Below are 12,983 nucleotides of genomic sequence, written 5' to 3' on the forward strand. Positions count from 1 at the left end.
TCCTTAATGTGTCATGGAGATGGGGACATGGAGTAGGTGGCCCACTGGCTGGCAACTGACGACAGTTCTTTGAGCTCTGGAGGTTCTAGTGATTCTAGAAAGACCCCACCATCCAGAAGAAGTGATATATGAAGTTCCAAATATTCATGTTCCCTAGGTCATTTTCCTGCTTGACTGCATTCATGGGAGCAGTGGTCTTTAGGTAACCAGGATTTCCAATTGTAGGATGCATTGTAGACACCACCCTGGTTCTGCAAGGAGTTTGGTCCAGCCACTTCCCCTTGCTCTGAGCCTCAGTTTCCCCACCTGTAAGAATGCATAGCATGAAGGCTCCTCATGTGCACAGCTCTCATGATCTCAGCCCGAGGGACTCCACCCTCCATCAAAGTCTACAGCTGTCCCATTTGGAAACACTTGATTCTTCATGTTGGTCAGTAGGAGATTTTGTAGCTAATCACTTTGCCGATGGTTCTTTTTTTTTTAAACATCTTTACTGGAGTATAATTGCTTTACAATGGTGTGTTAGTTTCTGCTTTATAACAAAGTGAATCGGCTATACACATACATATATCCCCATATCTCCTCCCTCTTGCGTCTCCCTCCCTCTAACCCTCCCTATCCCACCCCTCTAGGTGGTCACAAAGCACCAAGCTGATCTCCCTGTGCTATGCAGCTGCTTCCCACTAGCCATCCATTTTACGTTTGGTAGTGTATGTATGTCCATGCCACTCTCTCACTTCATCCCAGCTTACCCTTCCCCCTCCCCAGGTCCTCAAGTCCATTCTGTACATCTGTGTCTTTATTCCTGTCCTGCCCCTAGGTTCTTCAGAACCATTTTTTTTTTTTAGATTCCATATATATGTGTTAGCATATGGTATTTGTTTTTCTCTTTCTGACTTACTTTACTCTGTATGACAGACTCTAGGTCCATCCACCTCGCTACATATAACTCAATTTTGTTTCTTTTTATGGCTGAGTAATATATGTGCCACATCTTCTTTATGCATTCATCTGTCGATGGACACTTAGGTTTGCCAATGGTTCTTAATCTCTTAAGAGACAGATGCTCTTGTTAGGACCACAATACTATTTCTGTGCAAGTCTGTGGGGTCCAGAAGCACACCCAGCTGAAGGACAAAAACATCCTCTTTTGGTGGGGATAACAGGAAAATAACAGCGGTGATGGAGAAACATAAAGGCGTGGCAATTCTTGCCATGCGTGAGTCACCTCGTCACTCCTCTGGCACAATGAAGGTCAGAGTCTCTGAGGCTGGTAAATGAGACACATGTGGCAATTGTGTCTGTCTGTCCTGGGGCCAGACACATGGGAAGCGTGAGGAAATCTTTCATTCTGTGACCACCAACGTGAGAAGAGGAGACAGAGTGGAGAGTCAGGGGACTAAGAATGCACAGTAAGTCCATGCTCTGGGTCTGTCCATCCCTGGGCTGTGTCAGGGACAGAAGGAAGATAGGCATTTCCTCCCCTGAAGCCTCCTGGGGGACTGAGCATCCCCCTCTGGAAAATGATCAGGTTTCTCTAAGGCTTGTGGGGACCTGTGGGGGACAGCAAAGTGAAAGCCCTGACCACTGGCTGCTTCGTGCAACCAGCACCTTTGTCCTCAGGCAACTTTCTATGATATGAGCCTTCAAATGCCATTGAGTCCCATCCATACAGAAGCCTCCTGCGTCAAAAGCTTATTCTCTGTTACCACCCATGGGCCCACTTATGGGGACATGGAAGGGCTGCTGATTTGCTTTAAGCCTGAAGTTACTTTGTAAAACCTGAAAATAATGATCAAACATATCCACTCATAAGAGGCAGTTTGGAAAATACCAAAAAGAGAAGAAAATATATTCCTCATTCCTATCACATAGTGTTAACTACCATTTTGACACCTTTCCATCCTTGACTTTTCCTGTGTATGTTTTTGTTTTTTTACACAGCTGTGGCTATACAGTTGTATACGTTCGTACTGTGATTTTATGCTTTTTACTGAAAGACGTAAACATATTCCCATGTGATTACAAAATTTTCCTATGTACCACAAGCAGTGGCTGGGAACATGCAGTAGGTTAATTAGTCAATCTCCTCTTATTGGTTAATTAGTCCATTTTAACCTCTGGCTGTTATAAATAATAGTGCAAGGACCGTCTTTGGGTAGTTTCTTTTTTAAATCTGGAATCATTTCCTTACAGTCACTTCCCAGAGTGGAACTGTTACTTCAAAGGGTGTGAAAACTTTCAGGTTCTTGATCTCCTATGGGAAAGGACAACCTTGGGATTTCACCTTCCATGTTCCCAGAGGGAACAGCATGAGTCCCCTTGTTCCCTTGTCCTAAACCAGCTGATTGGCCTGAGTCTGACCACAGGGTACTCTGTGAGCCCCTTCCCCTCCGCTCTTTCCACCCCGCCTCCTCTCTTGTCCAGAGCTGTGGGTAGCCATGGTCTTCACAGGCCTTGAAGAGCATCCCAGGGTGGCGTGCTTAGCTGGCCCTGGACAATTCCACTGGAAGCCCTTACTCCCGAGCATCCTGTCCCGTCATGGAAAGGCCCATGGTGGCAACACACGTGAGCAGGCTACACCCCTGGCATGGCCCACAGAAACACAGTGACTAACCCGAGCACCTTCCTGTCTCCTCAAAGTTCAGGCCGGGGGGTCCCAGGTTCAAAGAACTCTGTCTGACTCACTCTTTCCCATTCCCCAAAGGCAACTGCAATTGAAAAACACTGAAAGCACCTCCCACCCTGCCCAAACAGAAGCCCATCTCCAGGGCTGGCTCAGTCCAGGGTCCAGGCGGGACTGGCGAAAACAACGATGGCCAGGCCAGAGGGGGCACACGTGGTCACCCCAGCCCAGGGGCTCCTCCTCAACCCAGAGGCTTCTCTCCACCCCAGGGCCACCTCTTTCAACCTGCCTCACCCCTCATCCATCCACCCCAGCTGTTGTGTTGTCCACTCTTGGCTTGGAATTTCCTTTGTATGTGGACACTAGAGAGAAAGCTGGTCTGGGAGTCCCTTTCAGCCTGATGGCTGGGCCAGGAGCCTGAGGTTACCAGGGCCTGGAGAAGAGGCAGGAAAAGTAAACTTTACCAATGGAAGATGCATTTTTCAGGAGAGAAGAAGGTTCCAAACCAAATTCCCAACTTCACAAACATGCACGTGTACCTGAGAGTGGCCCCAACACGTGTGATACTGAGGAGTAGGATGCAGCTGGGCCCCCTGAGCCTCATGGGGACACCCCACCTGCTCTCAGAAGTTGTGTCTGCACTTCCAAGCCCAGAGCTGGAGGTTCTCACTCGACAAAGGCCTCCACTCTGGAGCACAGGTGAGAACTCCTCAGGTGTCTCCGGGGACAAGGAGCCCACAGCCTAACAAAACAGCTTGTTGTATTGGGGGACCATCCTGTTCCTTTCATTTATTTTAAATCTCTTTAGGAATAAGGGAGGGCATTGATCATTAAATACACTCTTCCCTGTGGGAACCAGTCATCTCTCTCCCACCCAAAGGGGCCAGCAGAGCGAGACTAGAACTTGCTTCACATGCAGGGACTCCAACTCTTACAGACGTCCCCTGTCTCCCCTTTTCAGATTAAACACTCCCATTCCACCAGTGGTTTCCGTGTGACCCGGTTCCTACCTGCTTATCTTCCTTAGGACAAGCCCCACTTTTCAGCTTCCCCTCTTAGAACGCAGTGTGTAGAACTAAACAATTCTTCAGATGAGCCCCTGACACAGAGCTGTTGGTACCAGTGTTCTGGACACTCTGTGCCTCCAGACTCCACCTGCTGCATTGAGCAGCCCACTGTGGGCCTTGACCCAACATAGAGCCAATAAATACCCTGTCCCCCCGCCTCACCACCCCCCTACACACCCATGCCTTTAATACGAACAGGCAACCAAACCAAGATAAGACCATCCTCTGCACGACAAGATATTCAGTTTCTCTCAGTTGTAATTTCATCTCACTTCTTATATTTGAGACTGGTTATCTTGGACTGGTCTCTGTGAGTGCCCTAAGGTATAGTTCCCGGAGCTGCTGGAAGGCAGAGGCTCCCTGCAAACAAGGAGATGAGAGCACCTCCCCAGAGTTTCTAAGGTTTGGGTTGGGACTGTGGTGGCGGGGGGGAACAGCCATAGAGCATGCTTTGTGTGGGTATGACTTCATCACACACGCAGCACCCATATTGATGCATCACAATTCTCTACTTATCAAGGACCCATTCCACGTTTTAGAGCAAGCTTTAAAGAAATGCAAGAAGATAAGTTCAAATAAAGACTTCCCCTCCGCCCTGAAACTCTAAACTTTTCACACAGAATAACACAGAGGACTTTGGCTGTGTGGTTGAACTTCCCCTCCCTCACTGTGCTTGCTCAGAACTCCATCTTTGCAAAGCCACTAGCTCTGCATCTGGTGCTGATTAAGAGAGTGTTGACAGCATGCTTTTCTCTTCCTCCTAACTAGGGGGTTGGAGACACACATTTACCGAGCTTCTACCAGGTAGCAAACTCTTGCTAGGTGTTCTGCATACCTGACCCCACCTAATCCTTTCCACAATACCGTGAAATCCATTCTTATCTCCATTTCACATAGGGGAAATCCGAGGGTCATAGAGGTTAAATCATTTGCCCTTGTTGACAAAGCTGGTAATGACAGAGTTTGGTTTGGAGTGCAGAGCTGTTGACTCAAAAGCCCATGCTTTGTCTACTGCTTCAGGCTCTAGACCAGTGCTGTCCAATAGAAATAGAATCTGAGCCACAAATAGGAGCCCAATATGTAATTTTATATGTTCTCATAGCCACATTAAAAAAGGAAAAACCAGGTGACATTAATTCCAGTAATGTTTTTTTTTAACTCAATGGTTCCAAAACATTAGTATTTCAGCATGCAGTCATTTTATTTATGTTTATTGAAGAATTACGATATGCCAGTCATTTTATGTTATTTTCACTTGTGGATTGTATTGTGTCCTACAAAAATTCGTATGTTGAAGTCCTAACCCCTAGTACCTTAGAATGTGACCTTATCTGGATATGGAGCCATTACAGATGTAATTAGTTAATATGAGGTCATTAAGGTAGGCTCCTAGTTTAATATACTGGAGTCCTTATAAAAAAAAGGGGAAATTTGGAGACAGATATATACACACAGGGAGAATGTCATGTGACAATGAAGGCAGAATTTCTTCACTAAGTCTACAAACAACAAAGATCGACAGCCAGCCACCAGAAGGCAGAGGAGAGGTATGGAACAGACTTTCCCTCATAGCCTCCAGCAGGAACCCAGCCTGCTAACACCTTGATCTGTAGCTTCTAGCCTCCTTAGATCAAGCTTTAGGCCTCTGTCCAGCTCAGGCCTCCCTTGACGGAACTGTGAGACAGTAGATTTCTGCTGTTTGCGCTCCCCAGTTTGTGGCTCTCTGTTAATGGCAGCCCCAGCAAACTAACACAGTATGTCAGTTAAATGAATACCAGTCCTATGAAGAAGATGGTATCATGCCCATTTAACAGAAGAAACAAACAAGGTTCAGAGAAGTGACTTGCCCAAAGTTACTCACAAGTATGGTTTGAAACCAAATCCATCTCACACCCAAGCCCATTACCTCTCATGACTTAAGTGGGTATTTCCTCTCAGGCTTTGTGTGAGGGTTCAACTTAGGGAAGGGACAGATCATTCATTCACTCATGCAGACACTCACTTCTCTTAAGGACATTCTCCTCCAGGTTCTTTTGAAAGGCAAGCCGACACACTGGGAACAGGGGCTGTGGATCACGCTTTTCAGGAACCCAGTTCTTGGACAAGCCCGCTCCTCTGGTCCCCCTGAGCCGGCCCAGTGGACTCCCAGCAGCAGACAAAATGTTTATCTAACTCAGGCCACCCCCAGATGGAGCTATGCTCCTGCCTCAGGACCCACCCTGGACGGAAGTCCCCTTCCGACAACAGAAATACCCTGGACACAGATGAACGAGTGCCCCATTCGCGGTTCATGAGTTTCATGAAGTCCCATTACAGGCATGCACGTCTTTTCACCTCCTCTACGAAATGGAATGGAAAGTAAGCCTGAATCTCTAAAGAATTTTTATTGGCCCTGCCTGTCATTTACTTTGGCTCCATAAATCAAAGAGACTTCAGGCTGCAAAACACAGGCAGCCTCCTAGTCATAGTCCATCAGCATGTGCTGTGGGCACAGTATATTGTACTGACTGGGTCAATCAAACATCTTTTCATCTGTCTGTGATTCCGTTTATTGCGTGGGGGGCTTTCCTTCTAGTTAATTTCACTCCTCTGATGGAACATTAAGGGACCCGGGCAGTTCTTAAGCACGGTAACGATCACTCTTTTCAGTGTTCCTTCTTTAGCTTGACCTAGACTCCAAAGGAATTTTTCTGAGACCATAAGATAAAACCAGGCACCTCTTCTGCCTCTTCCAACTACCCCGGCGGGAAGGCATAGGACACAGCAGAAGGCCCATCCCTCACCCAGCCTATTCACAGCAGGCTCACAATGACACATGACAATAGAGAACCCTCGTGGTGATTTATCCCTCAAGGGATATTCCTGTTGACTGCATTTCTTTCTACTTTTAGTTTTGCTTTTTTTTTTTTAATTTTTTTTATTAGTTTCTGCTTTATAACAAAGTGAATCAGTTATACATATACATCCGTTCCCACATCCCTTCCCTCATGCATCTCCCTCCCTCCCACCCTCCCCATCCCACCCCTCCAGGCGGTCACAAAGCACCGAGCTGATCTCCCTGTGCTCTGCGGCTGCTTCCCACTATCTATCTACCTCACGTTTGGTAGTGTATACATGTCCATAGTTTTGCTGAGAAATTGCAAAAATAGAACATGATCATTTTATGGTATTAATTGTTACAGAGGTGTATAAGAAAAAAAACGTGACCTTAGCCTCCTTTTTGCAATTTTTAAAAAGTTTTAAAAACAGAAATTGAATCATACCATATAGACTGTTTTTCAATTGCTTTGTTTTTTCACTAAACAATACACTAAGGAGTCTTCTAGATCATTAAAGATAAATTGAACTCATTGTATTTCTCCTGTGTTTCCCATATTCTTTTTAACCATGCCCCTGTTGGTGATACTTAGGTTATCTATAATTTTTGACTCAAAAATAACCCAGCTATTAACATCTGTGTGTTTTGTGCAAGTATTTTTATAGGATAAATACTTCGAAATAACATTTTTGAGGAGAAGAAATTCCCACATCAAGTATTGAGAGATACCATTAACTTTCCAGTCAAAGTAATTCTTTTTTGTTTTCCCCAATGCATTTTTCCCACCCTTTTACACATTGGATGTTACGTATCATTTATATTTTTTGCTAACCAGAAGCACAAAAGTGTTCTGTCATTTTAATCTGCAGTTACTTGATGACTAGGGAGACTGAACATCTTATCATATTTATATCAATTTTTCCTCTTCATCTATGATGTGTCACTTTTTCTGTTGGATTGTTTCAAGCTTTGTGATTCAGTTAGTCAGTCTTTTATTTTCAAAATAATATTTCTGCTTCCATGCCTTGCTTATAAAAGCCTGTTCTTTCTCAGGATTAGAAAATTCTTTGTGCCAGTTGGTGTTCTTTGTTGCAAGCAATAGAAACAAATGTTATTTAACTTAGGCAGAAAAGAGATTTATTAGAAGGATACTGAATAGCTTAGTGAAAGGAGTGGGTGTTTGGAAACAAGCTTGGGAAAGAAGGTCAGATTAGGGGGAGGCTGAAGAGCCAAGAATACAGAGAAATGATATCCTCAGGACTGGCGGTGCCACTGGTGCCCTTGCCCCTGGATGCTTGCTGTCAAGAAGCAGTTCTCTCGACTCTGCTGCCATCATCTCTCCCAGACCCTGGTACTGGTTGCTACCATCCCATCATCATCTCCCACCACCATCCCCACCACCACCATGAGCCCCAGTGCTATGAGCTCCACTGCTACCAACACCTCCACCACCATCTCCATCACCACCACCACTAGAATTCGGAAGCATCTTCTGATTCTTTGCAGTACTGGTTCCAGGTTCAAAGTCCTAAAGTGACAAACTTTAACTGTGAGGAGTCAGGGAGAATAATCTGATACTTGAGTTCATTTGAGGAGGATTGGTATCTTTAGAATATGAAGTCTTCCCATTTAGGGACATGGTATATGTTAAAATCTCCCATATATCCAACAATTTTTGTTAACGAAATGCCAATGCGATTTTTATTCATTTATAGGTGATTCTGTTTTCTCTCTCAGTGTTTATGATTTTCTCTTTATCTTTCATGTTTTAAAATGTTATATGGTATTTTTTTCACTCATCCTAATAGGATGTATGGGTCATTTCCATTGAGAGTTCCTTCTCTATGTCTTTCTGTTCTATGTTCTGGCAGATTTCCTTCACTTTATTTTTTGGTTCATTTGCTGATGATTATTTTGGGGACACGGAATGGTAGATCAAATTTTAAGTGTCTAAGAAGGTATTTTTCCCCAGAATATTCTTTTATGAATGTACAATCTTCCTGAACTTCTGAGAGTATTAATTAGAGTTTTTTAAATTTCTTTTGTTTGTTGAATTATCTGTACGTCCAAAGGAGTCCGTTCTACTGTCTGTCTCTGTGTCACACGTGTTGACTTGTTCCATCTGCCCGGTGCATCCCTGGTTGAAAACCAGGTTTGTTCTTCCAGATCGTCAGTACAATGGCTCCTTTCTCCAGGAGGCTTCTTCTCTGATTGAACTGGCTGCCTGCAGGCTCTGGGTACCTGGGCTGAGCTGGCAGCCTCCTATAGTGTGCAATGGAGAGCAAGTCTTCAGGCTGAAGGCATGTCTATTAAATGAGTTCAGTGATGTTGACACCAGAAAGCGGGACTTTCCTTTGGGCTCACCTGCCTCTGCTCCAGACCCTCTGGTTGACCCGGGGTGTGCCTGGCTGCAGACGGGAGACCCCTTTTCCTGTATCCATTTGTTCAGAGGACGTGATGAATGGCTTCCTCTGAGATCCTACTTTCTGCTGGTGAATTTCCATTCCATTCTCTGGCCTGTGCCAGTAACAACATTTCACACTTGTCTGACACCTTTTCTCCTCTGAGCTCCAAGCACTTTACAAGCAAACAGTTTCTATTATTGCCCTCTGAATTCTGATGGAAAAGCTGAGAGTTACCGGATTAAAACTTCAATGGTTGTGGGTGAGGGTGAGGCTCTCAGACACCCCGGTCGGCCCTCAGTCCTGGGCAGGACCGAAGATTGCTCCCCGGGCTCCAGGGGGAGTGGACCCAGGTCTTTAAAGAGATCTTCAAGGAGACGTGGCCCAGGGGAGAGTCGTCAGCGCCGGCTCCCTGGAAGCGTCCTCGGTGCCCTCTTATTTCAGTGTAAAGCTGACGGTGCATTTGTTCTTTCCTAGGGAAAGCAGAAGAGAATGGGGCTCTTGGAACCATTCCCTGAAAGGAAAGGCGGGTCAATGGTTTATGGGTTTTGTGGGGATGAGAAGACTCATGGAATCTGCAGAGTGTCATCAGCTTGTCTTGAGGAAGGAGCAGCAGATCTGTGTTTTATAGCCCCAGACAGTGGAATAAGGATCAATTGGTATAAGCTACACCGGGCAGGGTTTCACTATTCGGAGGCCTTGCTGATGCAGTGAGCTGCCCAAAGGGGAGTGAATGCCTGTCCCGGTGGGATCCCAGTGGAAGCTGGTCTAGCCATCAGTGTGGATGTGCATCACCGCATGGGGCTTGGGCAGGAGGACACATAAGCCCCCTTCCAACCCAGACACACGCATCATAAGATGTGCCTCTCATGCCGTCTCCTCCAGGAGGTGGAGGCCTTGAGGCTGAGACACTGAAACTCCAGGGCGAGTCAAACCTTGCAGGATGCACAAAGCTCCTTGGTTCCCTCCTTCTTCTTTCAATCAGCAAGTCGTGTCCTGGGTCTGCATTTTCCTCCTCCTGTAGAAGGCTTTGCCCTGTGGAAGTGGACTGTCTAGATAGAAGGAACACCTGTAACCATGAAATTTGCAGCTGCCAAAAAAGGCCCTGTTGACTGAAGTGTCCACTGAGCTGGTATGGCAAGTCAGCAGTCAGGAGGTGTGTGTGAATTCAGCTGCCTCCAGTCAGGTGGCTGGAGACTGGCCCTCAGCGACCTGGGAATGCATCAATTTCAGGAAGGATTCATTGAATCATGAGGATGGAGGGGACACCTAGCCAGGCAGCAACTGAGGACAAGCCTTCCCTACCCCACGGATCGCAGAAAGAGGCAGGCATGTGTGTGTGTGACTGCATTTACCAAACAGGTACAATGCTGAGCACATCTGTATGTGTTATAGCTCAGTTAAACCTTGCACAGCTCAGAGAGGGTCTTAGAATTCTATTTTACAGGTGAGAGATTAGAAGTTCAGTCATGGTCCCAAGGTCTTAGCACCAGCTGGAAGCAGAGCTGGGATGGGCACCCAGTTGTCCTTGGCTCTGCCGTTCTCTCTGTTCTGTAACATTGCCTGCCTTGACGTTAAGTGCCACAAATGGGGTCCCATAGATGTCATCTGACAGGCCTGGAGTCTTTTCTGGCTAGCAGAGCCCTCCCAGGCCCCAAGTGCTCTTTCCCAAGGGCTGGCTGCCCCGTGAGTCCCCGGCGGCTTCTCTGGGGTCCAGCCCCGAGCCTCACAGACGCTGCGGAGAGCTCTGGGCCGAGGCCCAAGCACAGCAGGGCAGCCCTTGTCCAGCCCTGTGGTTTGTGATCCAGCCATTCAGAATGGGATCTGAGCAGGCACTTATCATTCTTCCACGACCACCCAGTCAGCTCCACGCTGCCTGGAAGTGAAGCCCCGAGCTGCCCAAGCCAGCGGCTGCTCAACTCCGGGCCCTGCTGCTCCCGCCCTCTGTCTGCCACCCTCACTGCAGCTGGCCTGGCCTGCCCAGCCAAGGGGGACACTGGAGCCCAGAAACAGCAGGGCCCGGGCATCCCCCACGAGCCACAAAGGGAGATTCACAAATCAAAAGGGCCTGGGAGAACAAAGCTGTCACATGAGCCCATCACAGAGCCGGATCTCAAAATAACACCAGGCCAGAGGCCTGCCAGCTGTGAGTCACCTCCGGGGCCCCTGGCCATGGGGAAAACCACGTCGGTGGCCAGCTGGCTGCTCCCAGCCAGACCGGGAGGTGCAGGGGTCTGTGGGTCTGTGGAGTCAGCCACGGTGGTGACACCGCAGGGGCAGGAGGGAGGGGAAGAAACGGCCTTGGCAGTGATTCCTTTGCCTCTCGCTGAGCCAGAAGGAGGTCTGGCTCCCTCCGTCCCATCAACCTGCTTCCAGCCTCTGCGATGATGACAGTGAGGCTGGCACAACCTTTGAGGTCACTCTCTAACCCGAATGTGGCCCTCCACTGCTGGCCCACTTCTTCCCGGTTGACAGAGGAAAGTCAAGATGCTGAAATGAGCTGCAGCTCCTCTGATATCACCCTGGGGGTAACTTGCAGACTTAGAGCTTGAACCCAAGTCTTGTGATTTCCTCGCGGTGCACGTTCCCTTCCTTCTTTCCTCCAAGCACTGATCCATCACATGGATGGGAATACATGGGAAATACTCGCAGATGTCATCATTTCCCTTTCCTGCTAGTTTAAGAATTCTCCTGACGTCACTCCTCTCTATCATCCCACCATCCTGAAACCTTGTTCTTTCCTCCCAGCATCCTTAACTTCTGCATTGAAGCAATGACTCGTGCATCAATAAATATGGAAGAGCCTGGATGACGAAACATGGCGTTGTCATCTTGTTTTTGTCACTAACTCCTTTCTCCTTTCTCAGCCTCACTTCTCTGTCATCATTAAAATGAGGAGTTGATGAGAAGATCTCAGAGACACTTTCCATTCTAAAATGTCAGGGGTTTAGAAGATGAGCTGTAGTGGACTATTAATTAGGAGAATATGTTTAATCTTGGGGAAGGTTGCAATAAAGAGTTCAATTTGAGGAAGGATAAGAAATAAGTGCTTGCACCTTTCTTTTGTGAATTCCTTTGCTGTCTCTTTCCTGATGCTCTTCCCTAAACCCCCGGGCCTGGGGCTACAGTGCTGTCAGAGCTGAATTTGGTCACCCTGGTGACCTGTAACTGCTGACAGGGAGAGGATGCCAAGGCACTGATTTGGGGTTTCACTCACCACCATGGCCCGGAAAACTGACTAGGCCTGCCTTGACCTTCTTCACCTGCAGCCAGAGTCCACCTGCCCACAGCCCAGAAGGCAGCAGCTGCCGTGTCCCTTTCAGAAATGGCCTGTCCTTTCCAGCTTTATGCAGATCCTCGCCATACTGCTGACAGGTGAAATTCACATAGCATACAATTAACCATTCTAAAGTGTACGATTCAGGGCTGTTTTGTGTATTTATAATGCTGTGCAATTCATAAGCTCTCTCTAGCTTCAAAAGCTTTTCATTACCCCATAAAACACCTCACGCTCACTAAGTAATCACTTTCCATCCTGTCCTCCTCCCATCCTCTGGATTCTGTCTTTATGAATTTGCCTATTTTAGATAGAGCATATAAAGCGAAATATGTATTTTGTGACCTTTTGTGACAAGATTCTTTCACTTAGCATAATGTTTATGAGATTTATCCAAGTGGCACCATGGATCAGTACTTCATTTCTTTTTTATGGCTAAGTACTATTCCGAATAAGCTGAAATTTGCTTCTTCGTTCATCCATTGGTGGACATTTAGGTTGCTTCCATATTTTGGCTTTTATGAATAATGCAGCTACATTTATATACAAGATTTTGTGTGGGTAGATGTTCTCATTTCTCTTGGGTATATGCTTAAGAGTGGAATAGCTCTGTCTTATGGTAATTCTCTGTTTAACTTTTTGAGGAAATGCCAAACTGTTCTCCAAAGCAGCTGTACCATTTTACGTTCCCTTCAGCAGGGTACGAGAATTAATTTCTCCACATTCTTGCCAAGCTCATTATCATATGACTTTTTTTTTTTTTTTTTTTTTTTTTTTTTGCGGTATGCGGGCC

This window comes from Hyperoodon ampullatus, assembly GCF_949752795.1.
Source record: "Hyperoodon ampullatus genome assembly, chromosome: 1".
NCBI lineage: Eukaryota > Metazoa > Chordata > Mammalia > Artiodactyla > Ziphiidae > Hyperoodon > Hyperoodon ampullatus.